The sequence below is a fragment of the Diceros bicornis genome (genome assembly GCF_020826845.1).
Source record: "Diceros bicornis minor isolate mBicDic1 chromosome 21 unlocalized genomic scaffold, mDicBic1.mat.cur SUPER_21_unloc_1, whole genome shotgun sequence".
NCBI classification, from domain to species: Eukaryota; Metazoa; Chordata; class Mammalia; order Perissodactyla; family Rhinocerotidae; genus Diceros; species Diceros bicornis.
The window spans coordinates 4,346,762-4,373,565 of record NW_026690885.1 but is presented as its reverse complement, the minus strand read 5'-3'; the positions used below and the strand labels follow the sequence as shown (position 1 = coordinate 4,373,565).

General features: G+C 40.9%; 1 pseudogene; it reads left to right on the top strand.

Moving 5' to 3' along the window:
- LOC131401893 (centrosomal protein kizuna-like) overlaps positions 1-26,804 on the top strand; it is a 67,586-nt pseudogene that overhangs the window by 4,164 nt on the left and 36,618 nt on the right.

Genomic DNA, 26,804 nt, shown 5'->3' with positions numbered 1-26,804 from the left:
AATAGATGTGCGGTATGCAGCGTAGTTTCCATCTGAGGAGAAAAGTGAAATCAAGGGTGACTTTTGGTGGTGTTGTCTCTTGTTTTTTGTTTGTTTTATTTAAAAAAACTTTTTAACAGCTTTATTGAGATATAATTCACGTACCATACAATCCACCCATTTAAAGTGTATAATTCAAGAGTTTTTTGCATATTATATTATTAATATTTAAATGCTGTGTTAAAATGTATATAACATAAAATTTTCCATTTTTAAGTGTACAATTTAGTGACGTTAATTATGTTCATGATATTGTACAACCATCACCACTACCTATTTCCAAAACTTTTTTGTCCCCCTTATATATTTGTCCTTTTGGTCTATTTCAATTCACATAACATTTTCAAGATTCATCCATGTTGTAGCAGGTATCAGAACTTCATTCCTTTTTAGGCTAAATAATATTCCAGTGTATGGATATACCACATTTTGTTTATCCATTCATCTGTTGATGGACATATGGATTGCTTCTCTGTTTAAAAGCCAAGCATCTTTGAGAAGGTTCATGACCCACCCCCATGGATATTTCCAGATAATTGAAGACCAGCTTGTGCTTCCTGCACAGTTCCTTCATTGCAAGCTATAATTAACATTTCTTACAAGGAAGCATATTAGAATGAAGCTGAGTAAAAGCAATGTTGTTAAAAAGGAGGACCTTGAATCTCATTCTTAAAGAGTAGTTTGCTGCAAACATTGGTACAAAGCTCCATGACCTAAAACACCAGACATTTATTATTTTTCAGGTGCCAGGTGGTTGGCCCAGTGTCATTTGGGGCTACAAGAATTATTTGGCCAGGTGTCCCTCATCGTCCAGTAGAGTAGTCCAACCTCAGTCACCTGGTGGTGGTAGCAGGGTTCCCAGCACAGCAAGAGGGCAAGCCCCAGTGCACAAATGCTTTAAAGTGTCTGCTTGTGTCAGGTTTGCTCATGTCCCATTGGCTAAAGAAAGTCACAGGACCCAGCCTAGAGTCAAGAGGTGAAAAAATATAATCCACCTCTTGATGGGATGAGTGGCAAAGTCACATTGCAAATGATTGCACACAGGAATGAGAAGATTACGGTTGCTTTTTGCAATCCACCACAGTACTTGAGGACAAATTCAAATGAAGATAACCTCAGTGTGAGTCAAAAGCGTCAGGAAAGGTTTTATCCCGGTGTTGATGCAGCATCTTGAAGGCTGTAAAGGCTTGAATAAGAAGGAGCAGGGAAAGGAGTGAATGAGGTCTGGAGGAAGAGTGCAAGAAGGAATGCAGATACAGAGAACACAAAGGGCGTGGGAGGGCAGAGCAAAGCGTGTGACTAAGGGCTCACTGAGCAGGGCTTCTTGGAGTAAAGGTTTAAAATGTTGCCTGGGTCATGTTTGAGAAAGACCTTGAATATCAGGGTAAAGAATTTAAAGTTCCTTCTCTGTGTTTTCCAGAACTATTGAAGGTTATTTTAAGAGAAGAGTGGTATGGTGAGTAACTTGATTTAGGAGAATTAATCTGACATCATTAGTTTCATCAGGATTAACTGTATACACTGGTGGGCAGAATTCTGAGATGGCCCCTGAGGTTCCTGCCCCCTGATGTACACTCTGTATAATCCCCTCACTTTGCGTGCGGGCAGGACTGTGAGTTTGAAGGATTTCCTTTCTGTGATTAGGCTATGTTACGTGACAGAGATGAAGAATTTTGCAAACATAATGAAAGTCCCCAAATCAGTTGACTTTGAGGTAATCAAAAAGGAATTGTTCGGGGTGGGCCAGACCTAAACATATCAACCTTTAAAAGGGACTGGGCACTTACTGAAATCAGATTCAAAGCAGCTGAGATACTCTCCTGTTCACCTGAAGAAGCAAACTTGCCATCTTGTGACGAAGGCCACGTGGCAGACGATGGTATGTGCCCTGTGGGAGCTGAGGGCCTCAGTCCTATAGCCACGAGGACCTGAATTCTGCCAACAACCAGTGAACTTGGAAGAGGACCCTGAGCTTTAAATGAGATTGCCTGTGAGGAGATGATAAAGATTAAATGAGATCATAAGGGTGAAGCCGTTATCCAATAGGGCTGATCTCTTAAAAGAAGAGGAAGAGACACCAGAGCTTTCTTTCTCTGCCATGTGAGGACACAGTGAGAGGTGGCCATCTGCAAGTCTCACTAGGAACCAAATCAGCTGACACCTTGATCTTGGACTTCCCTGCCTCTAGAATTGCAAAAAATAAATTTTTGTTGTCTAAATCACCCAATTTGTGATATTTTGTTATGGCAACCTGAGCAGACTAATAAACCTGGCTAGAGGTTTATCCGTTTTGTTGGGTTTTTCCCCAAAGAACCAGCTTTTTGTCTTTTGATTTTCTTTATTGTTTGTCTATTTTCAATTTCATTGGTTTCTGTTCTAAATTTTATTACTTCTTTTCTTCTGCTCACTTTGAATTTAATTTGCTCTTCTCTTTTCTAGTTTCCTAAGGTGGGAGCTTAGATTATTGACTTTTAGAGCTTTCTTCTTTTCTAATGTGTGCATTCAGTGCTATAAATTTCCCTGGAAGCACTGCTTTCACTGCATCCCACAAATTTTGATAAGTTGTATTTTCATTTTCGTTCAGTTCAAAATATTTTTAAATTTCTTTTGAGACTTCCTCTTTTACCCATGTGTTTAGGAGTGTGTTGTTTAATCTCCAAATATTTTGAGATTTCCTAGCTATATTTCTGTTATTAATCTCAGTTTAATTCTGTTGTGGTCTGAGAACATACTTTCTATGCCTTCTGTTCTTGTAACTTTGTTGAGGTGTGTTTTATGGCCCAGAATGTGGTTTGTCTTAGCAAACGTTCCATGTGACCATGTGTATTTTGCTGTTGTTGGATGAAGTATCTTATAAATGTCGATTAGATCCAATTTAATGGTGCTATTCAGTTGAGCTATATCCTTGCTGCTTTTTACCTGCTGGATATGTTAGTCACCGACAGAGGTGACTAAATATTCAACTATAATAGTGGCTTTATCTATTTCTCCTTGCAGTTCTATCACTTTTTGCCTGTGTATTTCAATGCTCTGTTGTTAGGTGCATACACTTTAAGGATTTTTGTGATATTCCTAGGTGTAGATTTTTTGGGTAATTATCCTACTTGGTGTTCTCTGAGCTTCCTGGATCTGTAGTTTGGTGGTATATGTTGTTAACTTCGGAAAATTCTTAGCCATTATTACTTCAAATATTCCTTCTGCTCCTTTCTCTCTTTCTCCTCCTTCTGGTATTCCCATTACTTGTATGTTACACCCTTTGTAATTATCCTACAATTCTTGGATGTTCTGTCCCATTTTTTTTTCATTCTTTCTTCTCTTTGCATTTCAGTTTGGGAAATTTGTACTGACATATCCTCAAGCTCACTGATTCTTTCCTCAGCTATGTCCAGTGTATTGGTGAGCCCCTCATAGATGGTCTGTTTTGAGTTTGATGTTTAGTTTTTTGGTTTTGAAATTATGTAGACCATTTAAAATTAATTATTTTTTATAAACCCCTGTATTAAAGAACCAAACTGTTCTCTCTTCTAGTTATAGTACCTTAGTTGAAAATCCCATTTTATAATTCCATTTTGAGTCAACCAAAATTTCCTGAATACCTAGTAGGCCCAAAGCTCTGTACTGTGAAGTATGGGGTTGTAGCAATCTGAAATATGGCTGCAAATTCTTCAACACTCCTCTTATTAAAAGATGGGATCTCTCTCCCCTTCCCTTGAATATGGATGGGCTTATGACTGCTTTAACCAAATAGAGCATGGTAGAATTGATCCTCTATGACTTCCAAAGTTGAGTTATAAAAGGCCGTGCAGTTGCCACTCTTTTTGCTGGAACATGTGTTCTTGGAACCCTGAACCACCATGTAAGAAGTCTGACTATTCTGAGACTGCCGTGGTAAAGAAATTATGTGTAGGTGCTCTAGACTGTGGTCCCAGCTGTGCCCATCCTTGGAGCTATCCCCTCCAAAGTACCAGACATGTAGGCGAAGCCTTCTTGGACCCTCTACCAAGTGCATCCACCAGCTGATATCACTGAATAACCTCTCTCAATAATACCTAAAACAGAAGAATCCACTCAGCCAAGCCCTGACTGATTTTCTGATCCACAAAGTCATTAGATATAATAAAATGGTGGTGGTTTTTTTCTTTTTATTATTGTTTTGTGTGTGTGTGTGTGTGTGTGTGTGTGTAAGGAAGATCAGCCCTGAGCTAACATCCATGCCAATCCTCCTCTTTTTGCTGAGGAAGACTGGCCCTGAGCTAACATGCATGCCCATCTTCCTCTACTTTATATGGGATGCCACCACAGCATGGCCTGACAAGTGGTGCGTGGTGCGCGCCCGGGATCCAAACCCAGGCTGCCAGCAGTGGAGAGCGCACGATTAACCACTACACCACGGGGCCGGCCCCAAAATGGTTGTTGTTTTAAGCTACAAAGCTTTGGGGTAGTTTGTTACGAGTCTATAGATAGCTAGTATAGGACTTTGTTCATTTAACATTAAATATTTACTGAGTGCCTACTCTGTCCCAGGCACTACTCTTGCTCTTATGGTATTTATGATCATGCGTGTGGAGGGGAGGAAGAAAACACAAACCAATAAACAATCTGTGTGAAAATATTATGACAAAGAATGAGCAGGTTAAGTGCATAGAGAATGCATAGATGCAATTTAGTGTAGGATACTCAGGGAAAGTCTCTGTGGTGATTTGACATTTGAGAGGAGATCTAAAGTGAGTGAGAGTAAGCCACATTAAATTGTACCCATGCCTTCTCTGTCTATTTAACCTGCTTTATTCTTTGTTACCTTAATTTTCACCCTGGTATATTTGTTTGTTTATCAATTTATGTTTCATTTCTCTCCTTCAGTGTCTTGGAGATGAGTGGGATATATCTTGAGGAAGAGAATACCATGCAGCAGGAACAGCAAGTACAGAGGCCCTCTAGTGGGAGCATACGTGGTGTTTCTAGGAACAGCAAAGAAGCCAGTGCAGCTGGACCACAACAGGTGAGTGAGGAAGGTAGGAGATGGAGTGAGAGAAATATCAGTGGGCCACATCACAAAGGGTCTTGTAGGCTGTAGGAAGAACTTTGGATTGTGCTTCAAGGGAGGTGAAGAACCACTCTGGCTGCTAATGGAAAATGAACTGTAGGGGACAGGGTGGGAGCAAGGAGACCTGTTTAGAGAATATTACAGTAATCTAGGCAGTAGGTGGTGGTGCCTTGGGCCAGGGTGGCAGCAGTGAGAAGTGTCAAATTCTGGATATACATATATTTTTTGTGTTTAAAAAAAAATTCAGGGCCGGCCCCGTGGCTTAGCAGTTAAGTGCGCGCGCTCCGCTGCTGGCGGCCCAGGTTCAGATCCCGGGCGCGCACCGACGCACTGCTTCTCCAGCCATGCTGAGGCCGCGTCCCACGTACAGCAACTAGAAGGATGTGCAACTATGACATACAACTATCTACTGGGGCTTAGGGGGGGAAAAATAAATAAATAAAATAAAATAAAATAATACATAACATGAGATCTATCCTCTTAACATTTTTTAAGACTTTATTTTTTGGAACAGTTTTAGGTTCACAATAAAATTAAGAATTAGGTACAGAGATTTCCTATATACCGCCTGCCCCTACACATACATAGCCTCCCCCATTATCAATATCCCACACCAGAGTGGTACATTTGTTACAACTGAGGAACCTGCATTGACACATCATAATCACCCAAAGTCCACAATTTATATTACAATTCACCCTTGGTATTGTACATTCTATGAGTTTGAACAATGTATAATGACATGTATCCATCATTATAGTATCATAAAGAGTATTTTCAGTACCCTAAAAATCCTGTGTGCTCTACCTATTCATACCCCCACCCCCACCCCCTGCTAACTACTGATCCTTTTACAGTTTATAGTTTTGGCTTTTCCAGAATGTCATATTCTTGAAATCATACGGTATGTAGCCTTTTCAGATTGGGTTCTTTCACTTAGTAATATGCCTTTGAGGTTCCTCCATGTCTTTTTGTGGCTTGATAGATCATTTCTTTTTAGTGCTGAATAATATTATGTTGTCTTGATGTACTGCAGTTTATCCATTCAGCTACTGAAGGACATCTTTGTGACTTCCACATTGTTGGCAATTGTGAATAAAGCTGCTGTAGACATCCATGTGCAGGTTTTTGTGTGGACGTAAGTTTTCAGTTCATTTGGGTAAATACCGAAGAGTGCAATTGCTGGATTGTTTGGTAAGACTATGTTTAGTTTTATAAGAGGCTCCCAAACTGTCTCCCAAAGTGGCTGTACCATTTTGCATTCCCATCAGCAATAAATGAGAGTTCTTGTTTCTATAATCCTTGTTAGCATTTGTTATTGTCAGTTTTTTTGGATTTTAGCCACTCTAATAGGTATGTAATGATATCTTCTTGTTTTAATTTGCAGTTCCCTAATGACATATGATGTTGAGTATCTTTTCATATGCTTATTTACCATCTGTATATCTTCTTTGGTGAGGTGTCTGTTCAGATCTTTTCCCATTTTTTACTTGGGTTATTTGTTTTCTTATTGTTGAGTTTTAAAGAGCTCTTTGTATATTTTGGATATAAGTCCTTTATCAGGTGTGTCTTTTGCAAATATTTTCTCCCAGTCTGTGGCTTGTCTTCTCATTCTCTTGATGTTATCTTTTGCAGAGCATAAGTTTTTTAATTTTAATGAAGTCTAGCTTATTAGTTATTTTGTTCGTGGATCATGTCTTTAGTGTTGTATCTAAAAAGTCATCACCAGGGCCGGCCCCGTGGCTTAGCGGTTAAGTGCGTGCACTCCGCTACCGGCGGCCCGGGTTCAGATCCCAGGCGTGCACTGACGCACTGCTTCTCTGGCCATGCTGAGGCCGCGTCCCACATACAGCAACTAGAAGGATGTGCAACTATAACGTACAACTATCTACTGGGGCTTTGGGGAAAAAAAAAAAAAGGAGGAGGATTGGCAATGGATGTTAGCTCAGAGCCGGTCATCCTCAGCAAAAAGAGGAGGATTAGCGTGGATGTTAGCTCAGGGTTGATCTTCCTCACAAAAAAATAAAAAATAAATAAACAAATAAAAAGTTATCACCATACCCAAAGTCATCTAGGCTTTCTGCTGTGTTATCTTCTAGGAGTTTTATAGTTTTATATTTTACATTTAGGTCTGTGATCCATTTTGAGTTAATTTTTGTGAAGGGTATAAGATCTGTGTCTAGATTCATTTTTGTTCGTGTGGATATCCCGTTCCAGCACCATTTATTGAAAAGTTAACATTTTTACATGTACAGTACAATATTGTTAACTGTAAGCACACTGTCGTATACCATATCCCTAGAACTTTTTCATCTTGAATGACTGAAACTTCATACTCATTGAACAGTAAATCCTCATTTCCCTCTTCCCCCAGCCCCTGGCAACTGCCATTCTACTTTCTACTTCTATGAATTTGACTACTTCAGATATCTCATATAAGTGGAAGCAACCAGTGTTTGTCCTTCTGTGACTGACTTATTTCGTGTAGCATGAGGTCCTCAATGTTCATCCATGTTGTAGCATCTGACAGGATTTCCTTCTTTTTATGGCTAAATAATATTCCATTGCATTTATATACTACATTTTCTTTATCCATTCATCTGTCGATGACATTTAGTTTGTTTCCCCCTCTTGGCTATTGTGAATAATGCTGCAGTGAACATGGGAGTGAGGCTATGTCTCTGAGATCCTGATTTCAGTTCTTTTGGATAAATACCCAGAGTGAGATTGCTGGATCATATGGTAGTTCTATTTTTAATTTTTTGAGGAACTTCCATGCTGTTTTCCATAGCGGCTGCAACATTTTACACTCCCACTAATAGTGCACAGGGTTCCAGTTTTTCCACATCCTCAACAATACTTGTTCTTTTCTTTTCTTTCTTTTTTTTTTAATAATGGCCATCCTAAGAAGTATGAAGTGATATCTCATTGTGGTTTTGATTTGCATTTCCCCGATAATAAGTAATGTTAAGCATCTTTTCATATACCTGTTGGCCATTTATATATCGTCTTTTGAGAAATATCTATTCAAATCCTTTCTCCATTTTTTAATCAGGTTATTTGGTTTTTTGCAATTGAGTTGTTAGAGTTCCTTTTGTATTTTGGATGTTAACCTCTTATCAGATATATGGTTTGCAGATATTTTTCCCATTCTGTAGGTTGCCTTTTCACTCTGTTGATTGTTTCCTTTGCTGTGTAGAAATTTTCTAGTTTGATGTAGGCCCACTTATCTATTTTTGCTTTTGTTGCCTGTGCTTTTGCTGTCATATTTAAGAAGTCATTGCTAAGACCAATGTCAGGCAGCTTTTCCCCTATGTTTTCTTCTAGGAGTTTTACAGTTTCAGGTCTTATGTTTAAGTTGATTTTTAAGTCTATTTTGAGTTGATTTTTGTGTATAGTGTAAGATAAGGGTCCAGTTTTATTCTTTTGCACGTGAATAACAGCACCATTTGTTGAAGAGACTATCTTTTCCCCATTGTGCCTCCTTGATGCCCTTGTCAAAGATTAGTTGACTATATATATGTGGATTTATTTCTGGGTTTCTATTCTGTTCCATTTGTCTGTGTGTCTGTGTTTATGCCAGTACCATACTGTTTTGATTATTGTAGCTTTGTAATATGTTTTGCAATCAGTAGATGTGACTTCTCCAGCTTTGTTCATTTTCTCCATGTTATTTTGGCTATTCAGAGTCCTTTGTGGTTCCATATGAATTTTAGGATTGGTTTTTCTATTTCTGTGAAAAATGCCATTGCGATTTTGATAGGGATTGCATTGAATGTGTAGCTCACTTTGGATAGTGTGAACATTTTAACAATATTAAATCTTTCAATCCATGAATATGAGATATCTTTCCATTTGTCTGTGTCTTCTTTAATTTCTTTCAGCTGTGTTTTGTAGTTTTTAATGTACAAGTCTTTTGCCTCCTTGGTTAAATTTATTCCTAAGTATTTTATTCTTTTTGGTACTATTGTAAATGGGATTGTTTTCTTTGGATTGTTATATAGAAATGCAACTGATTTTTGTATGTTGATTTTGTATCCTGCAACTTTACTGAATCATCAGAGTATAAATGCACTTTAAAGCCGTGGACCCTGAGAAGAACATTAGGCAATGAGTGTGAATAGGAAAGCAGCCCAAGGCCTGGCTCCACATTCAAGGTCAGGAAAATGAGAAGGAAACAGCAAAGGAGTTTGAGGCGAAGCTGCAGGGAAGAATCAAGAGAACCAAGAAGTTGTGCTGCAGATGCCAAGTGGAGTATTTCAAGTGAGGTTTAGAAGGATTAAATAACCTTAGAGGTGCAGCTAGCATTCGAACTGACCGCCGGATGCCAGAATTCATGCTCTTAATTTCTGTGCTCTACCATGCAAATCACAATCATAATGGTGATATACCCTTCAATAGCACCCACTCTGTGCCAGGCACTGTTGTGAAGAGCTTTGTTTATAATAATCCATTTATTCCTATCATCATTACCCTTTTACAAAGGAGAAAACTGAGACACAGAGAAGTTATGTTCAAAGTCACAAAGTGGCTCAGTGTACTTTGAGCTCGGCCGTCTGGGTCCAGAGTCTGTATTCTTAACTGATACCCTGGGCTGGTTCCCAGTAACTCTCTACTGCCTAAAAAACTGGAATATCAGAGATAATATTTCATTAGGTTGAATAAGGAAGCTCCAGAAGCAAATGAGATTATTTAATTAGGAAAAGAAAAGAAAACTAAGCGGTGGCAATTTGACCTTTTGCTCTGTCCGTATTGATTTTTGTGCCTTCCAGCCTCAAATAAGCTGAGGAAGTGCTGTGTGCCTTTCTTCAAGCTGAGCAAAGCACTCGCAGAGTTGCTTTGTTCCTTCCCCCCTGGAGTATGGCTGACAGCAAAACGTAATGCTGCCTTTTACACTAAATAAATGAAAGCCTTGGTTTCTCAGGGTCATAAAAATGTGATCACATGAAGTGAATCTCCTCTAGTGATTTTAATTTAGCCCCTCTTCAAAGTTAAATATGGGAAGGAGGTTCTTGCATCTGAAATTCTTGCATAAAACTGTGTTTCTTGTAGAATTTACCCGCAAGTCACTCTAAGCGGAGCTGGAAGCATGTTTATGGATTCAGTGTTCCTTCAGATGTGATGATGCCTTCAGGTGTCTGCTTCACTTGCTTTTTTTCTTCACCACTGTCTCTTGTTTTTCCTGGACCTGACCTCTGCCCCTCAACAAGTGGCCCCCTGAGCTTTTTCTTGCTGCCCCACAAATGATCGCTTTTGTTCCCAAAGTAAGGTTGTGCATTACACTTTTGAAAAGATAACCTGGTGCCAGCAGGTGGGGCTGTCAGTGTATCCCCTTCCTGTTCTGCCTGGCACTTCATGCCCCAGTCTTGCCTGTGCCTCTCCTGTTAGCTCACCTACTTTGATCTGAAAAATCTAAGACTTTCCTTATCTTTATTTTGGTTTAAATTTTTACAAGTCCAGAACCAGGCTTCCAAGAGGGCAGCAGTCCTCAGACCAGATGGTCAGCAAAGTAGGCATTAACTGTCACTCAGTGTCTGTGCGGGAGATGTTAAAAGAAGTCTCCATTGACCGACCTGAACCTGGTTCCCCAGCCTTTCCCACCCTTCTCACCATAGGCTTCTGGCCTCAGTCAGAAGAGGTGGGTGCCCTAGAGCAAAGGCAGGAGTCGGGGATACTGAGAACACCTGCAGAGGTTAAACCAGAGGAACTTTTAACATTTCTTGCAAGACAGGTGCACTGATGAAAATTCTCTCAATTTTTGTCTACTTTTTCTGTTTCTTAAATGCTTATACGTATATTGATGTTTTCATTCATCTTGAGTCAATTTTGAAAATGTAGAGTGTACTAGAAAAATTTTCTAGTTTCTTAATACTTTTCTAAGTTTTCAAATTTGTGGGCAGCTTTTATATTTTACAATTTTTTTTCTTTTTTTCTTTTTTTTTTTTTTTCTGAGGAAGATCATCCCTGAGCTAACATCTGTTGCCAGTCTTCCTGTATCTTGGGTGTGGGTCACCACCACAGCATGGCTGCCGACAAGTGGTGTAGGTCCACGCCCGGGAACTGAACCTGGGCCGCCAAAGCAGAGCATGCCAAACTTAACCACTAGGGCACGGGGCTGGACCCTATATTTTAGAATTTTTACCGTGTCAATAATTATGTTTCTTTTTCATTCATAATTTTGTCTGCCCAACTTTTTTCATCAATCAATCCTGCATGAGATTTGTCTATTTTATTAATTTCTCCAAATAATCAGATTTCATCCCATCTGTTGCTTTTTAAAAATCTCGTTTCTTTCTGTTATTATCTTTATTATTCCCTTTTTACTTTGCTTGGTTTTACCAGGTGGTTTTTTCTAACTGAGTTGAATGCCTAATTTTCAATCTTTCCCATTTTAGAACATATACTTTTGAGGCTTTAAATTTCCATGTAAGTACTGCTTGACTTGCACCCCACTGGTTTTGACAAATAATGCTATCACTCCCATTCAGTTTTAAGTATTTTAATTTAATTATCTAAATGTTTATAATTATTATATCTTTTTCTTTGACATAGGTATTATGTAAAATGATTTTTGGTTGTTTCTAAACATATTAGGGGAAAAGAGGATTCTCTTTTCATTATAGATTTCCAATTTTATCACATTGTTGGCAGAAAATGTGTTCTGAACAACATCTGTGCTTTGGTCTTTGTTGATTGGCCATAGTAATGGCCAATGTTTATAAATGCCCATAATGCTTGAAAACATGTATATTCACTCTTCATTGGGTAGGGTTCTGTATGTTTCCGTTAGCTCGAGCTTAATAATTACATGATTCTAATCACCTATATATTTACTAATTTTTGTTTCATCTATAAGTTTCTGACCTTTCAAAATCTATTGTTAATTAATATTTTTACTTTCTTTCCAGACAGTATAAGTACCTTAGAGACTGGATCTCCATTTCTTCCCCATGGGTCTGCTTCTGTTTTCTTTTCTTTCTCTCGCTTTTTAATCACTCTTGTCTTGTTTTTCTCAAATCTCTGGCAATTTTTGAATGGATATTGTGTAGGAGCATTTTGGGAGTGATTTGAGGACAAGGAAGTTTTCCTCCTCTAAAGAGGATTTGCATTTGCTTCTGGCAGGCGCCTGGGGCAGAAGTGATCCTGGGTCCCTTTCATCCAGGTTGAAGAATTGAGACAGTGTGAAGCCAGGCCTTGGTCCCTTTGAGGGCCAGACTCAGTTTCACCATTATCCACAGGAAGCAGCCCTTTGAAGTTCCAGTTCAAAGTGTGGGTGATTTATTAGGGTTCCCCTTCGTTGGTAGACCTGGACTTCAGTTTTTATTCTCCCACTCTGTGGGATTGCCTGGAGCTCCACTCAGCTTCTCAGACTCTCAGCTGCCTTTTCTGGAATTGGCACATGCCCTTCAAAGAAAAATTGCCCCAGATGTTAGGCTTATCTCTCTGAATTTCCTTTTTTTCTAGGTTTTGATCCTGTAATTCATCACTGCCTTATCTCTCTAAGCTATCAAAGAGATATTTTTTATACTTTTTTTTGTTCTTAGTGCAAGGATTGGCCTGCATTACCTAGGATGCCTTTACAAGAAGCAGAAGTCCTTGTCATGTGCTCTTTTTAAAATGAATTTTATTATTGAAGTATAGCCTACATACTAGTGAACAAATCATGAGTGTACTGCTCCATTAATTATCACAGAGTGAACACAGCTGGTAACCCCCACCCAGTCAAGAAATAGTATCAGCACCCTGAAGCCTACCTGGTGTCTCTTCTTCCCTTCTCCCTCATAGTCGCTTCCACTTGGCTGCTGCTTCCTTTCTGAAGGCCGGGGAAACCAGATATTGTTTGGCCACTTTCAGTTTTCGTTATGAAATGCATAGCTTTGACAAAGTCATTTCTAATTTAGTTTGTCTTTTACCTTTTAAATCTATTGGTGGAACAGTTTTCTCCCCTTCCATTTCATCTTTCTTTCCTTGTGATGAGCCCTCCCAAGTCTTTTAACAATTTGTCCTTTTAGATTATACACAGTACTTTCTTATTTTATTATGTGTGGTTACTAGAAAGCCTTCCAAACTCATAACCGTCTGCTGACATGGAGAATATGTGATTTCATAATATTATGTTTTGTACACATTTATGAAAAATTATCCAGAATATGAACCTGTTCCCTTTTATTTCTCCTGTCAGGCTAGCCCTGTCCCTAATTCCCTTTCTTTAACTAGAGATGATCACAAGAAACAAATCAGGAACTTACTGATTTGTTTGGAATGTTCTCTTTCTCTTTCCCTGCTCTAGACCACAGGAAGACTGGCAGAGCCATGACCTTTTGTGATTATAGTCTTGGATCTCCTTTTGACCAGTATCATCTTTTGACTAATTAAATTTGACTTCAAAGTTCTAGTTTACTATCTTCATCAGATTGATTTTTTCAGCTAAAGCACCTGGTACAGTGGCTGGCACATGTTGGCATTTGATAGTTAATGGTAATCTGATAGTGTGGTTCTGGAAGTCAAGATGCAGGGACATACATGACATATAAAGGGAATGGCCAACCTCTTTTTTTTTTTAAGTCAGAAATGAACTTGGCTTCTGTCTCTCCTACTATGACTCTTAGCAATTTGATAAATTTAATTTCTAGCATCAATGAATCAGAATCCTGACAAAATGGACAGTTTGTTTTATTTAGCCCTTTTCACTGAGAAGTGTTGGGTATGATGCACCGTAAGTAGAGCTTGTGCTTAGCATCAGTACATGAGGTCACCAGCGAGGCTCCAGAACTCTGCGAGTTCAACCAGGAAATCATCATCCAATTGGGTGTGATCAGAAGTTTTCCTAAAAGCTGAGATACCTTCCAGAAACAAGATAATCAGGGCGGAAAATTGATCACAAAGGAAAATCGTAGACCAGGGAGCTGTAAGAGGCTCTCTGAAGCAAGGATGTGTGAGCAGCTGGAAAAGGGTCAGCCTGCAGCTGGGGAAAGGGAAGGCGAGAGGCAGAATTGAGCAATTATGTACTGGGTAGTACTGTTCTGCGGAGAAGGGCGCTGAGTCCGGGGTGGACAACTTGGGAAATGTCCTCTGGAGTGGGACAGTGGTGTTTTACCACACTTCACTGTGGCCTAACTGAAATCTTTAATCTTTTGTTAGAGTTAGGCTTAAGGTTGTTATATAAACTTGATATGCTTATGTTTATAATAATGGTAATAATTTCGATCATCTTTGAGTGCTTACTGTGTACCCGATGCTGTGCCAGCTGCTTTACATACATTATCTCATCTGCTGCCGCAGCCCTATGCAGTGGAGGTGTCGTTACCTGCGCTTTACTGATAAAGAGACCTGGAATCTTTTCTGGGCCTATGTCTGGTGAGAGGAGTTCTCCTGCACTCAGGAGGGGCAGGTGGGCCAGGCTGGCTTTCCTAGTTTTATGGCTCCAGAGCTCCCTCTTCTGTTGTTCTCCCAGAATGTTTGTATGTGGCCTCTTACTTTCTTAGATCCCTTGGCTCTTTTCCCCTCCTCCACTTGAAATGGGAAGATTCTTCCTCTGCCGTTATTGTCCCAGTTAAGTTCAATTTCGAGTTCACTCCCAGCAGCTTCTCCTCAGTGCAGAGCTCTGCTGAAAGGGCACTTAGACTGGTAAGGTTCTGGAGTGGTAGGGCCCGGATTGCTCCTGCACCTACCGCAGTCCCTCTGTTCTAACCCTTGAAATGGACCTGCAGCCCCCTTCCAGATGGGCTGCCCTTCTCACCTCAGCCTGCCAGTGAGTACCGCTTGACGATGTGGAGGTTCTTGCATTCTCAGGAACGTCATTCATACTTTTGCTGTCCCTCCACTTCCTTCTGTACAATTGCAGATATAATGGGGGTTTAGTTGCTATCAGTAGTTTGTTCCACTCACTCATATTTTGTCACATAATTTTGTCATAGATATTATGCGTGAATTTTTGGTTTGCTCTCCTAGTTGTTCTATCTTTTTTTTATATTTATATAAGGGAATTCAGGGAGATTTTTAAAAATAAAGGCTGTGCTGCGACTGTTTTCCTAGAATCCCTCTTATCATTTGATGTTTAAGTGAGTTACAACATTTTTGGGGAGATGTCTCAATGGAGTGTTAAGAGGCCCTATCCCAGCACTCCGGGAGCCAAATAAGAGATGTAGAGGGAGGAGGAGGGAGGAGGCGATTGGGGAGAGGGAGAAAGGGAGGGCAGGGGGAAAGAGAGACTAGGGAGGCTGATGAGAGAATATAGCAGGCCTGCATCTCTGCTAGGGAGGGAACCAGCAGCCCAAATTCCACGAGGGCTGCAGAAAAATGAGACCTCTTTCAATACAAATTTGAGATCTAAAAGTAGTTTATTCTGAGTGGAACAAGTTTACCTATGGTTTCAAAAGTTGGAGAGGAGACTCTAGGGGTCAAGTCTTGGTTGTTTAAGATTCAAATAAGGTAGGAGAGACTGGAATATGGCCAGGTTTCCAAGAAAGTGGGGCTAACAGCAAACAAGCCTCAGGGAGAGGCCGTGTGTCAGTGTTGCAGTCAGCAGGCCCAGCTGAGCCTGAATTTAGTCCAGCCCAGGCTCCAGATGTGAGTGTAGAAGCCTCCAGATAATTCCAGTCACCTGTGTTCCACATCACCCCATGATATTCAGACTGAGGTCCCTGACATTGCAGAGCAGAGACAAGCCACCTGCCCTGTGCCCTGTCCAAATTCCTGACCCGCAGAAGCCATGAGCATAACAAAAAGTTGTCGATTGTTGTTTTACACCACTAAATTCAGGTTAGCTATTACAAGCAATAGAAAACCAGAATAGCCATGGTGATTAGTTTGGCTGATGAAAGGAGATTAGCCATTCCAGATTTTAAGAGAGGAATGGCTGGAGCACAGGCCTGAAGACAGACCAGCATGGCCCATGTCTAGGGAACTGTTGGTCACTCCAGCTGAAGGAGTGGCTCATGTGGCAGAGTATAGCACCACTGCAGGCCAGGGGAACACATTCAGGGGCTACAGGGGTCTTTTTCTTATCCCTCCACACCCAGCACATGAACAGCCCCTCGATCCTGCTTTGTGCTGGCCCAGCCACACCAAGAGCAAAGATTCTGCTGTTACTGGTATTTATAAAAAGGAGACATGGTAGGGGAGCAGAGTGACAGGGGTAGGATCGTCATTTTAAGATACCTCCCTTAAATTCTTTTCAATGAAATGTAAATTTGAATTATGGAAAAGCCATCCATCAGAGTTCTTTTTTCAAACTTGGCTTTCTGGCCTTGTTGAACATTTACCTATTAATTATCTTGATATACCAGGCTACAAATAACGGGAACACTGTCTTGAACTGCCTTAAACAATAAACACATTTTTGTTTATTTCTGGAAGTCCGGGAGTAAAGCAGGCCCTGGGATTGGTTGATACTGCCCTTCACTTTTGTCATCAAAGACCCAGGTCCTTTCCGTTTCCCTGCTCTGTCATCCTCAGTGCTGACCTCATCCTTAGGCCAGGAACAAGATGGTGGCAGCGGTGTTCTTATGGACTGAGTTGTGTCCCTGCAGAATTCATATGTTGAAGCCTGAACCCCCAATGTGATGGTATTTGGAGATGGGCCCTTAGTGGGTAATTAAGGTTAGATGAGGTTATGAGGGTCAGGCCCTCGTGATGGGATTAGTGCCCTTATGAGAAGAGACCTGAGAGAGCTCTCCTCCTCTCTCTGCCCTGTGAGGACACAACAAGAAGGCAGCCGTCTGCAAGCTAGGAAGTGGGCCCTCACCAGGAACCAAGCCAGCCAGCGCCTTGATCTGAGACTTGATCAGTTCCTTATGGCTCATCTTCCCTTTTATTCTCTTAAACTTATATTTCTCACCTTTTGAAGAGCAGTTGTTGAGCTATTGGTGATAGGCTTCTAGAAAAACGAAACTTATTTTAAGGTGGGATTTGATAAGGAACATTTGAGCTTGATAACTGAGTGGGAAAGCTTCCATTCAGTGATGGCTTTTGTGAGGGAATCTGTGCAGATAGGCCAAGCAGATAAGAAAAACTCAAAAAGCAATAAGTGAGACCTTGATATGTTTTCTTGTGCTTTTGTACTGAATCTCACTATTTTGAGTCCCAGTTAGGAGACTTACAGTATTACTTTAACCTACAAGAGAGATGTGAGGAGCACTTCTGAACACCTTGTGTTTAATGGCCTTCAACTAGTTGTCTAACTTTTTTCTATTTTCCTTTGTCAGTGTAAATTCATTTTAATTTGCTTGTCATTTTTGTGGACTGGAAGTGTGTTTGAATCTGCTGCTTAAAACAATGCTAGATTCGTTTTCTTTAGTGCAGTGATTCTCAGATATATTCCAGTAGAATTCTCCTGCTATTGAGTCAAGTGGTCTTTTCCAATTTTTAGGAAAATAAATCTTTGTAATTTTGAGAACTTCCTCAAAATTATTTTAATAAAACTTTGGTTACCTGCTATAGCTTGCCTACTGGAAGAGAAAATGAATGAGTACCAAATGAATAATAATGAAAAATGTGAAATCAGCTGATCCTGTTAGGTTTGATAGATTGGTTTTTCATCATGGGTATTTGTGTTAGTGGTTTGATTTTTATATTGTATACATATATTCATTGTCCGCTAGTAAAAATGTTCCTAATTTGTGTGATGAAATGACGTATATCAGTACTTCATGATATTTTACAGAAAGTTCTAAGAATTCCAGGTGTTCTGCCACCTTAAACATTGAAAAGCACTACTTTCTAGGATAATTGAATCCCTAAAAGAATTTCCAGTGCTGGGTCTGGGATTGATGGTGCTTGCTGATCAGATGTTATATATTACATGGATGTATGCTGGACATGGTTGTTTTGGAGCATTATTACATCTGTAATCATGGGCACAGCTGAAACTGGTTTCTGCTGTTTTGAAAGGTGTACTTACCTGGAATTGGGGATGTGCTTGTCTTACATCCCCTGAACTTCCACACTGAGGAGAAGCCTTTTCACCTGGCTCCCAGGGTCTACCCAGGAGGGCATTATTTCCTAGCTTGCATCCCGCCTGCCTTTCCTCCCGGTTAATCCCCTTTATTCATTCATAATGATGGTTTGTTATCATTCACTTTCTTGTTTCTTTTGGCTTCCTTTTAGCAGCTTCTTAGGTGAATGAGCATTTGAATAATAAATTGATTCAGCTTCTTCATTTTAATACAGTATTGGCCCTCTGAAGGAGCCAGCAGAAAACCAGCACAATTTTGTCAGTAATTCTGTCTTTGATTTCTACCATACTCACATAGCAGGAGGCAATCATTAATAGCCAAGTGTTCAGTCTCCTTCCTGCTGGTGCCCTCCCAGGGTGCTGCCACTCCCATCTCATTGTCATCATGGAGGTGGGCCCCGAACACTGAGTCAGAACCCAGGGAGGGACCTGCCCTACAGGTCTGAGCTCTCCCTCAGTGGAGGGTGACTGCCCTAGACCCCATTCCCATTCATCAGAGTTAATTGGCTTCTAAGGAGACTCACTTATCCCAGAGAAGTGACATACTAACTTATTTCAGAGTCTGAACGTTGCCTGAGCCCTCAGTAAGCCCATCCACCATCCCATCATGCCTTCTGATTTGCCTTCTCCCTGGATCCCCTCACGTAGCATAATCTTTGCCAGCCCAGTCTGGTCCTCCTTGTCTCTTCTCTTACAGACGCACGTACACCCGCACCGGCACATACACACATGTGGAGACAGACGGAGAGACGTGTAACAGCAAAAGTCTGGTGTTTTGTTTTATGATCCTCTGTTAGTCCTTAAGCTCCAGCAAAGATGATTCTACCCTGAAAATATCAGATGCCCTTTTACAAAAAGCGCCCTCTAGAGTTTAATTATAGAACCAATTATGATAATGTCTAATAAAAAAATTTATTATGTTCATAGTATTCTTTAAATTTAGTCAAAATACAAGGCCTGATTGTATTACATTTCTGAAAGGTGTCGGGGGAAGAGAGGGAATCTCCCTCTGTCCTTTTCCTTAAGGTTCTTATGGCTGGCCAAATAACAAGACAGGTTAGCAGGAGAAAATAATACCAAGTTTAATAACATGTATACATGGGAGAAAGCAGGGACACTGCGTTTATCAACACAGTAGCAGAGATTCTCGTCTTAAATACCATGTCCAACCAAAGACAAGGAGGATGTTGGGGGCGGGGGTGTTAGTTACAGGAGATTATCACTAAAGCACTATAAACAAGAGTAAGGTTTATTATGCAGTTTTAAGGCCTCACCTTCTACATTGATAAGTCTCTAGAAATGAGGTCATCCCCTCTCTTCCCAATACAGAGAGGGAGATACCTTTACAAATGGAGACTTCCCTTGTAAATGATTGTCTGGTAACTCCTCGCAGGGCCATCTAGAGCATGTGGCCAGAGAGACAGAGCTTCCGATAAGATGGGCTTGTTGGTGCCTTTTCTATTGTAACCTCTATCCTACATTATCTTTATAGCAGTCATGATAATAACTCCTTCCTGAAACAGATCTTTTGTTTTAAATTCTTTAGGCAGTTTGGGAGGGGAAACTCAAATATTCTTCCTGAGTTCTCTGAGTCCTTATTGTCTTCAGCTCGAAATAATCCGCATACCAGAGTGGTGCTTCCTGGGGTAGCTTGCCCTGAGCACCATCAAAGGCATAAAGTTGTACGATAAGACATTTACCCTCCATGTTCTTTTTTGCAGCAGATATTTAAAGCTAGGTCACTTTAGGTGACTGGCTCCATAAATCCGTTGTGTGCACCTCAGATTGGAGGGTGCAGCCAGCACCCTAATGACAACACCCCACTGGCGACACATCTGTGCTGATTTAAAGGAAATCCAGGGAGCAAGAGTAAATGTTTCCAGTGTTCACCTTCCCAGCAAAGAGGATTTTTATCAACTCAGGTGTTGTTTGGGATCCACAGACCTATCAAAGAGCAAATTAAGAACACATCCATTTCAGGGCCGGCCCCGTGGCTTGGCGGTTAAGTGCTCACGCTCCGCTGCTGGTGGCCTGGGTTCGGATCCCGGTTGCGCACCGACGCACCGCTTCTCTGGCCATGCTGAGGCCGTGTCCCACGTACAGCGACTAGAGGGATGTGCATCTATGACATGCAACTATCTACTGGGGCTTTGGGGTAAAAAATAAATAATAAAAAAAAAAAAAGAACACATCCATTTCATAAAGGAACCATCCTTTATGCAGCCATCGCTAATGACTCGGAGCTGCTAAAATCTCATTATGAGTTCAGGCTGGTTATCTCTGTTTAAGGGTAGAGGGAAACACCCTATTATAAATTCTCTCAGGCCTCCCAGCACCTCAGTAAGCAACTTAAAAAAAAAAAAAAGGAAAGGTGATATGGGAGAAGGAGTAGTTCTGAAAATTAAAATGGAACAGAATGATGTTTTGAAGCCAAAGAGGGGGAAAAGGCAAGGGTTTTGCTTGTGAGGCCTCTGCTACAATAAAGAGGACCTTAACGCAGACGGACCATACCCTACAAAATGCAGCCCATAATTCAAGCTGTCAGCTTAATCACGCTGTTTCCAGGTATAGAGAAGGAGCCCTTGTTTCCAGGGCTAAACAGAGAGCCTTGTTTGCTGACCCCTAGTCTGCAGCCTGCCGCTGCAGACCGCCCCGCTCTGTTGGCCTTTGTGTTGCTGTCCCCTCCTTCCCTCATTTTTGGCATTGTGTTCCCTTCAAGTGGCCCCCTGGAAGGGACCACCCAGGGGGCTGCACAATGGGGACCAAGGGAGCCACCAAAACATAGGTTTTGTAAGACAGCCCGTTAAAAGAAAAATACTCTTTAACTATGTATGTGTTTGTCCTTTCTACAACTGTTTTGTGTGGCAAACAAAACCCCGTATACAGACTTCACTGTGGCCGCACGTACAGCTGTTCCAGCCATCGGGTGTCAGGCTTGAGATAGTTCCTCCCAGTTTATTTTCCCAGGGCACTAATTCTCGATGTGGTTTATATTTACATGTTTGGATTTATGGTCAGGAAACTTGATATCAGAGTAAACAAATTGCACTGGCTTTATGAAACTATTTTATCAATAGTCTTCAGAATTGGTGGCATTGCTCTTGGGTGAAACTTGTCTGTAATGCTACTTAACAAAAGCTAGCAGCCGGAATTCAGTTCTCAATAGCCATTTACACCTCTGTAAAAGGATTAGCTCTCGCCAATTGTTACACTGTTTAAATCTTAATTTGCATCTTTATGGAGGTAGGGCTTCTACAGACCTCTCTGGTTCTCTGATGTATTTGTGTACCTGTGGGTGGGAGGTCACTGGAGGTTTTCTCTTATTGGTGAAGGTGCTAAATTGCTTCAGGATGACCAGTAAGCTACACAAATTGAATTAGCATATCAGGGTTTGACTGACAACAGCCCGCTTTGGCTCGTTAGTTATATTTTGTAGCAGTTGTGGTCTTTAAGTGTTGGGTGCATGAATGCATTCTGTTACTTCTGTTTAAACTTAACAATTCTCATGGGTCTTAGGAGGATTTTAAATGTTGTTGATTGTAATCAACAAATTTCCTTGGGAATTAAATGTGAAAAACAGAACCAGAACATGATCAAGTGATGGTTTTATTTATTTATTTTTTTAATAGAGATAAAATATGCAACTAAGACTTTATTTATTTATTTATTTATTTATTTATTGGTGAGGAAGATTGTTCCTGAGCTAACATCTGTGCCAGTCTTCGTCTGTGTTGTATGTGGGATGCCACCACAGCATGGCTTGATGAGCGGTGTGTAGGTCCGTACCCGGGATCAGAACCTGAGAACCCTGGGCTGCCGAAGCAGAGCGCTCCAACTTAACTACTATGCCACCGGGCCAGCCCCAAAGTGATGGTTTTAAAAGTAATCTTTTCTATCCAGGCCATGTGTTCTTAGTTTAAAGATCAAAACCTTCTTATGTTTTGGAAGGAGTGTAGGGTCAAACCCATGAGAAGGAAGAAGTTGAGTGTGCAGGCCAGTGTTCTGCAGGCACTGGAATGGGAAGCAAAGGCCGGTCGTGTTGCCCTTTGCCCACTGTTCTGTATATGGGATGTTCCTAAACCCCACACTCAGAACTACAGACCACCTCTGCAGATGATGCCTTTTTGTTGTTGCTCATTTAGCAATACAATTTCCTTCCCCAAAACGTTGTTCTGGATGTGACCAACTATGGTGCTTTATTATTCTTCAGTCTCATTAAAAATACAGTAAATGTATAAAACTTTTTAAAAGTAACATTATATTATGTAAATTATGAAGTAAACTCATTACTAGTTATGGGCAGTGATTACCACACCATTTTGAGACTGTTGTTCCCTAGAGAAAATAAAACCTGAAAGTCATGCCTTTAGTGCTGCAACTGAAACATGTCCACTCTGATAGAACACCCACGGGAATGTGTGGAAGTTACCTGGTGGGGTTAAGGAAAAGTTTATTTGCTACAGCCCTAATACAGGGTCATTTTTGCCAAAAAGTAATTCTCAGTTTGCAGTACTGAAAGGAAAAGCATGGCACTTTTTCTCTCTTCCTTGCTTCCAAAAAAAATTGTACCTTCCTTTGAGTGTTCCCATTAGCCTGGAGTGGAGTTGTTTTCTTTTAAATTCTCTCTTAAATTCTGTATGACTGAAAGATGAAAATGAAGCTAGAAAGCAATTACTTTAAATTTGGCCAAAAAAATTTATTTATTATCTGCCTGCACTGTTGGGTAAAATAAAATATACCTCTTTAAAGTGCCTTTTGTGCTTCTAGAGATTACTTGTCATCCATCACGTTTGTCCACTTGCTGGAGTTCACAGAGACAAACTGATGGTAAGGCCCAGTGTGTTAGTGCCAGGCCCGTCTACATATTCCCCAGGAAGGACTGGGCATGGGCTGGTCAGACTGATGCCCCTCCAGCTGGAATTATTTTGATGGGAATGCAAATAGAAGACATGAAAGAAATTGAGGTCTTGAATTCTAGGATAGTGTTTTTTATAACACATAGTCTTTAATCTTTAGCTCCATAGTGTTTGAATTCTTTAATAGAGGTTTTTTCAGCAAAGGACTGATGAATATTTTGTAAGCTAAAGTCAGGTATCACGTGGAGAAATAACTACTAGAAACCCTCAGCACAGACCAACTTGTCTTTTAGCCAGAGAAGGTTCTGAATTAATCTAGAGTAGACCATAAGCTCTGTGCAGACAGTACTTGTGGCCGTCTTATTGATCGCTCCTTGCCAAGCCATGGACGCCATGGAAGCCCTGGACTGGTCTAACAGCAACCGTATAAAAACATACTGTAAAAATAGATGTCATGGATTTCTCTAATCTAGGTTTAAATCTTGGCCTGTCATTCAACTCGTGGTGTTAAGTATGTCTTCAGTATTGTGCTGAGTGCAACATGAAACTTCAAGTAAGATAAAAATTCAGAAGTCCAATTGTTGTTCTCAACAAGCTTTTGGTCTTGTTGAGAAGACTAGACAGACATGACATAACTAGAGAACAGTACAATGTAGGATGTGGTCTGTATTGTGCTAAAGGAATTCAGGGATAAGAAAGATCCCTGTGAATGAGGTAGTCAGAGAAGCTCCTAGACAAGTATGAGAAGAGCTAGTCTAAGTAAGCCTGATATTTGGATTGATCAAATTGGAAAAGAACAAAGGTTATCTGGCATCTGTCCTGACTGGACAATCAGGTATTATTTAGCACTGGCATACCATGGTGGGGGGGTGGGGGATACAGGCAACAAAGGGTGCATTGTCTGTAGAGCATTTATAAACAGTAATAAAACCACTAAAACTGTTTTCTCTTATCACCATTCCTAAGAATGGCAGAGATAAAATACTCCTCCCTGGAGGGAGGCTGCTGCCACCCGAACACCCTGCCTATACCCCACTGTGGTACCCCAGCATTGGTGAGCGTCTGCTGACTTCCGCCATTGTACCAGCATTTCAGAGGAGGTGCAAAAACATCAAGCCCTGGTCCTTGCTCAGGGTCTACCACCTGGGGTGGGAGGTGAGACTAGAGGCAGTCTAAGCTGGAGACCCCAAGCCTGCAGACCAGCTCTGTTTGTCCAGCATAGTATTTAACCTCCTTTTGAATTAGCTGCCAGATTTTTAAATTTGGGAGATGTCACGTAAAAATAAAACTAGCAATTGTGAATTTCCAGCTTCTCTTGAAAACTAGGAAGATCGACGTCACTGAGACACATTCCACTGCGGGAGCTGGGAGTGACTGGCCCTTTGAGTGAGGCACACACCCCAGTTTTTCGCGAGCCCACCCCACCAGCTGTAGGCGCTTGACTTCCCCCCAGCTGAGCCGTGAATGACTGTTCTCCCTCTCTGCCACCCCCACCACTGCTCTCCCACTTACACACTCTTCCCCTGCCATCTAGAGCACAAGTTCAGTCTCCTGGCTGTGGTCTGGGTCTCGTGTCTGTCCCCTCACCAACTGCATCTGTGCACGGCTGCCAGGCTAACCCTCTCAAAAACACTGCTTTCAAGAAACCAGCCATAGCTCAGAAATCCGCAAGATTTATTACTATTTTCTCACCCGAGTTTCATATTGAATTTTATTTCCCATTACTATCTTATCACCACAAACAGCAACCCCCACCTGGCCAGACTTGTGTCCTTGCTGGTCCCGACACCCCTCCTACCATGGCATTTCCTCTCACCTTTGCCTGTGCCGCCCCTTAGCTTAAAGGGTCATCTCCCCTTCTGTCTAAATCTTGCCCAGCTGAAGTTCCTCCTCCATAGTCAAGCCCTTGTGATGCCAAGGAGCTCTCTGTCTCTCTACTGCCTCACAACTCCTGATTGCCTTCCCAGTGATTATGTGCTCTCCTTTGCTGCTCTGAAATTGGCTTACCTCCGATGGGCCTGTCTTCCTTTTCTTAAGGGCAGGTGTTATTTTGTGAATTGAGTGGTGACGAGATAAAGCCTTCCAGGAAGAATTAGGAACCAGATTTTGCCAAAGGAAAAAGAAGTATTATAGGTACTGTAAGTCATATAGGCCAGGAGTCTGGAAGGATTTTTGTTTGTTTGTTTTTTAATTTATTTTTTAAATTATTTTATTGAGGTCATATTGGCATATAACATTGTATAAATTTCAGGTACACAATATCATATATCAGTTTCTGTATAGATTGCTTTGTGTTCACCACCAATAGTCTAGTTTTTATCTGTGACCATACATATGTGTCCCTTTACTCCTTTCACTCTCCGCCTACTCCCTTCCCCTCTGGTAACCAGTAATCTGTTCTCCGTATCCACGTGTTTATCTTCCACATATGAGTGAAATCATACGGTGTTTATCTTTCTCTGTCTGGCTTATTTTGCCTGGTATAATACCCTCAAGGTCCATCTATTTTGTCACAAATGGCATGATTTTGTCTTTTTTTATGGCTGAGTAGTATTCCACTGTATCTATATACCATGTCTTCTTTATCCATTCATCCGTTGATGGGCACTTGGGTTGCTTCCATGTCTTGGCTGTTGTGAATATTGCTGTGATGAACATAGGGATGCATAAATCTCTTTGAATTGTTGCTTTCATGTTTTTGGATGAACACTCAGTAGTGGGATATATGGATCATATGGTATTTCTATTTTTAATTTTATAAGAAATCTCCATACTGTTTTCCATAGTGGCTGCACCAGTTTGCATTTGCACCAGTTATGTATGAGGGTTCCCTTTTCTCCACATCCTCTCCAATATTTGTTATTTCTTGTCTTGTTAATTATAGCCATTCTGGTGGATGTAAGGTGAAATCGCATTGTAGTTTTGATTTGCATTTCCCTGATAATTAGTGATGTTGAACATCTTGTCATATGCCTGTTGGCCATTCATGAACAAAATGAAAAAACAACCCACCAACTAGGAGAAAATATTTGCAAATCATATATCCAACAGGGGGTTAATTTCCAAAATATATAAAGAACTCATACAACTCAACAACAAAAAACAAAACAACCCGATCAAAAAATGGAAGGTTTTTGGCAGCAGAGCTCAGAGGTGAAGGATCCAACACAGGATGTGGCCCAGAAGGACTAAGAATCTTAGGCTTAGAGTTTAGACAAGAGCTTGAGACACGGCAAGGAACTGGAGCGCCCATAGGGTGGCCTAGGGTCCAGAATAGGGCTTGAATGGGGCGGGGGGGACGGACATGACACGACATTTGTATTTCCTGCCCAGGATAAAAGCCTGCTTCAGAGTCAGGGTGCCTGAGCCTACACTTGTCACTCACCCTCTAATAGACAAACAGAGCACATCTCTTTCATCCTTTTGATATTAGGCACATGGCCATCAAGTGGATCCAGTAACTTAACCCACTGTTGTACTAACTACAAGTTAGTAAGATGTTGCTAATTAACACATTGCTTTACAAGTTGCTTCATTTTCTTTTTGGAGTACATGTTGAATATTCCCAACTACGTATGTCATCAGCTTCTTTAAAGTAGAAATACTGTTTTGTCTTTGATGTCTTCTCCTATAGCTTTTTAGAATCATGCTTTCCCCCAAATAGACATGTTTTTAAAGGAAGTTTCTAATCAGTCTCTTTGGAAGCTACTATGATACCGTGACAGACCTAACCTAAAACAGTGGCCAAATTGTTAGACTAGACCAGTCCCCCAGTAGACTGGAAATAGATAATGAAGGCTAAATCCCTCTTTCCCTCCCTTCCTCTTCTTACTAAAAATAAAGAAAATTGTATTGCAGTGGGATCTGAATGGAGAAATAATAGTCATTTTTCTGCATTCAGAAATAGAGG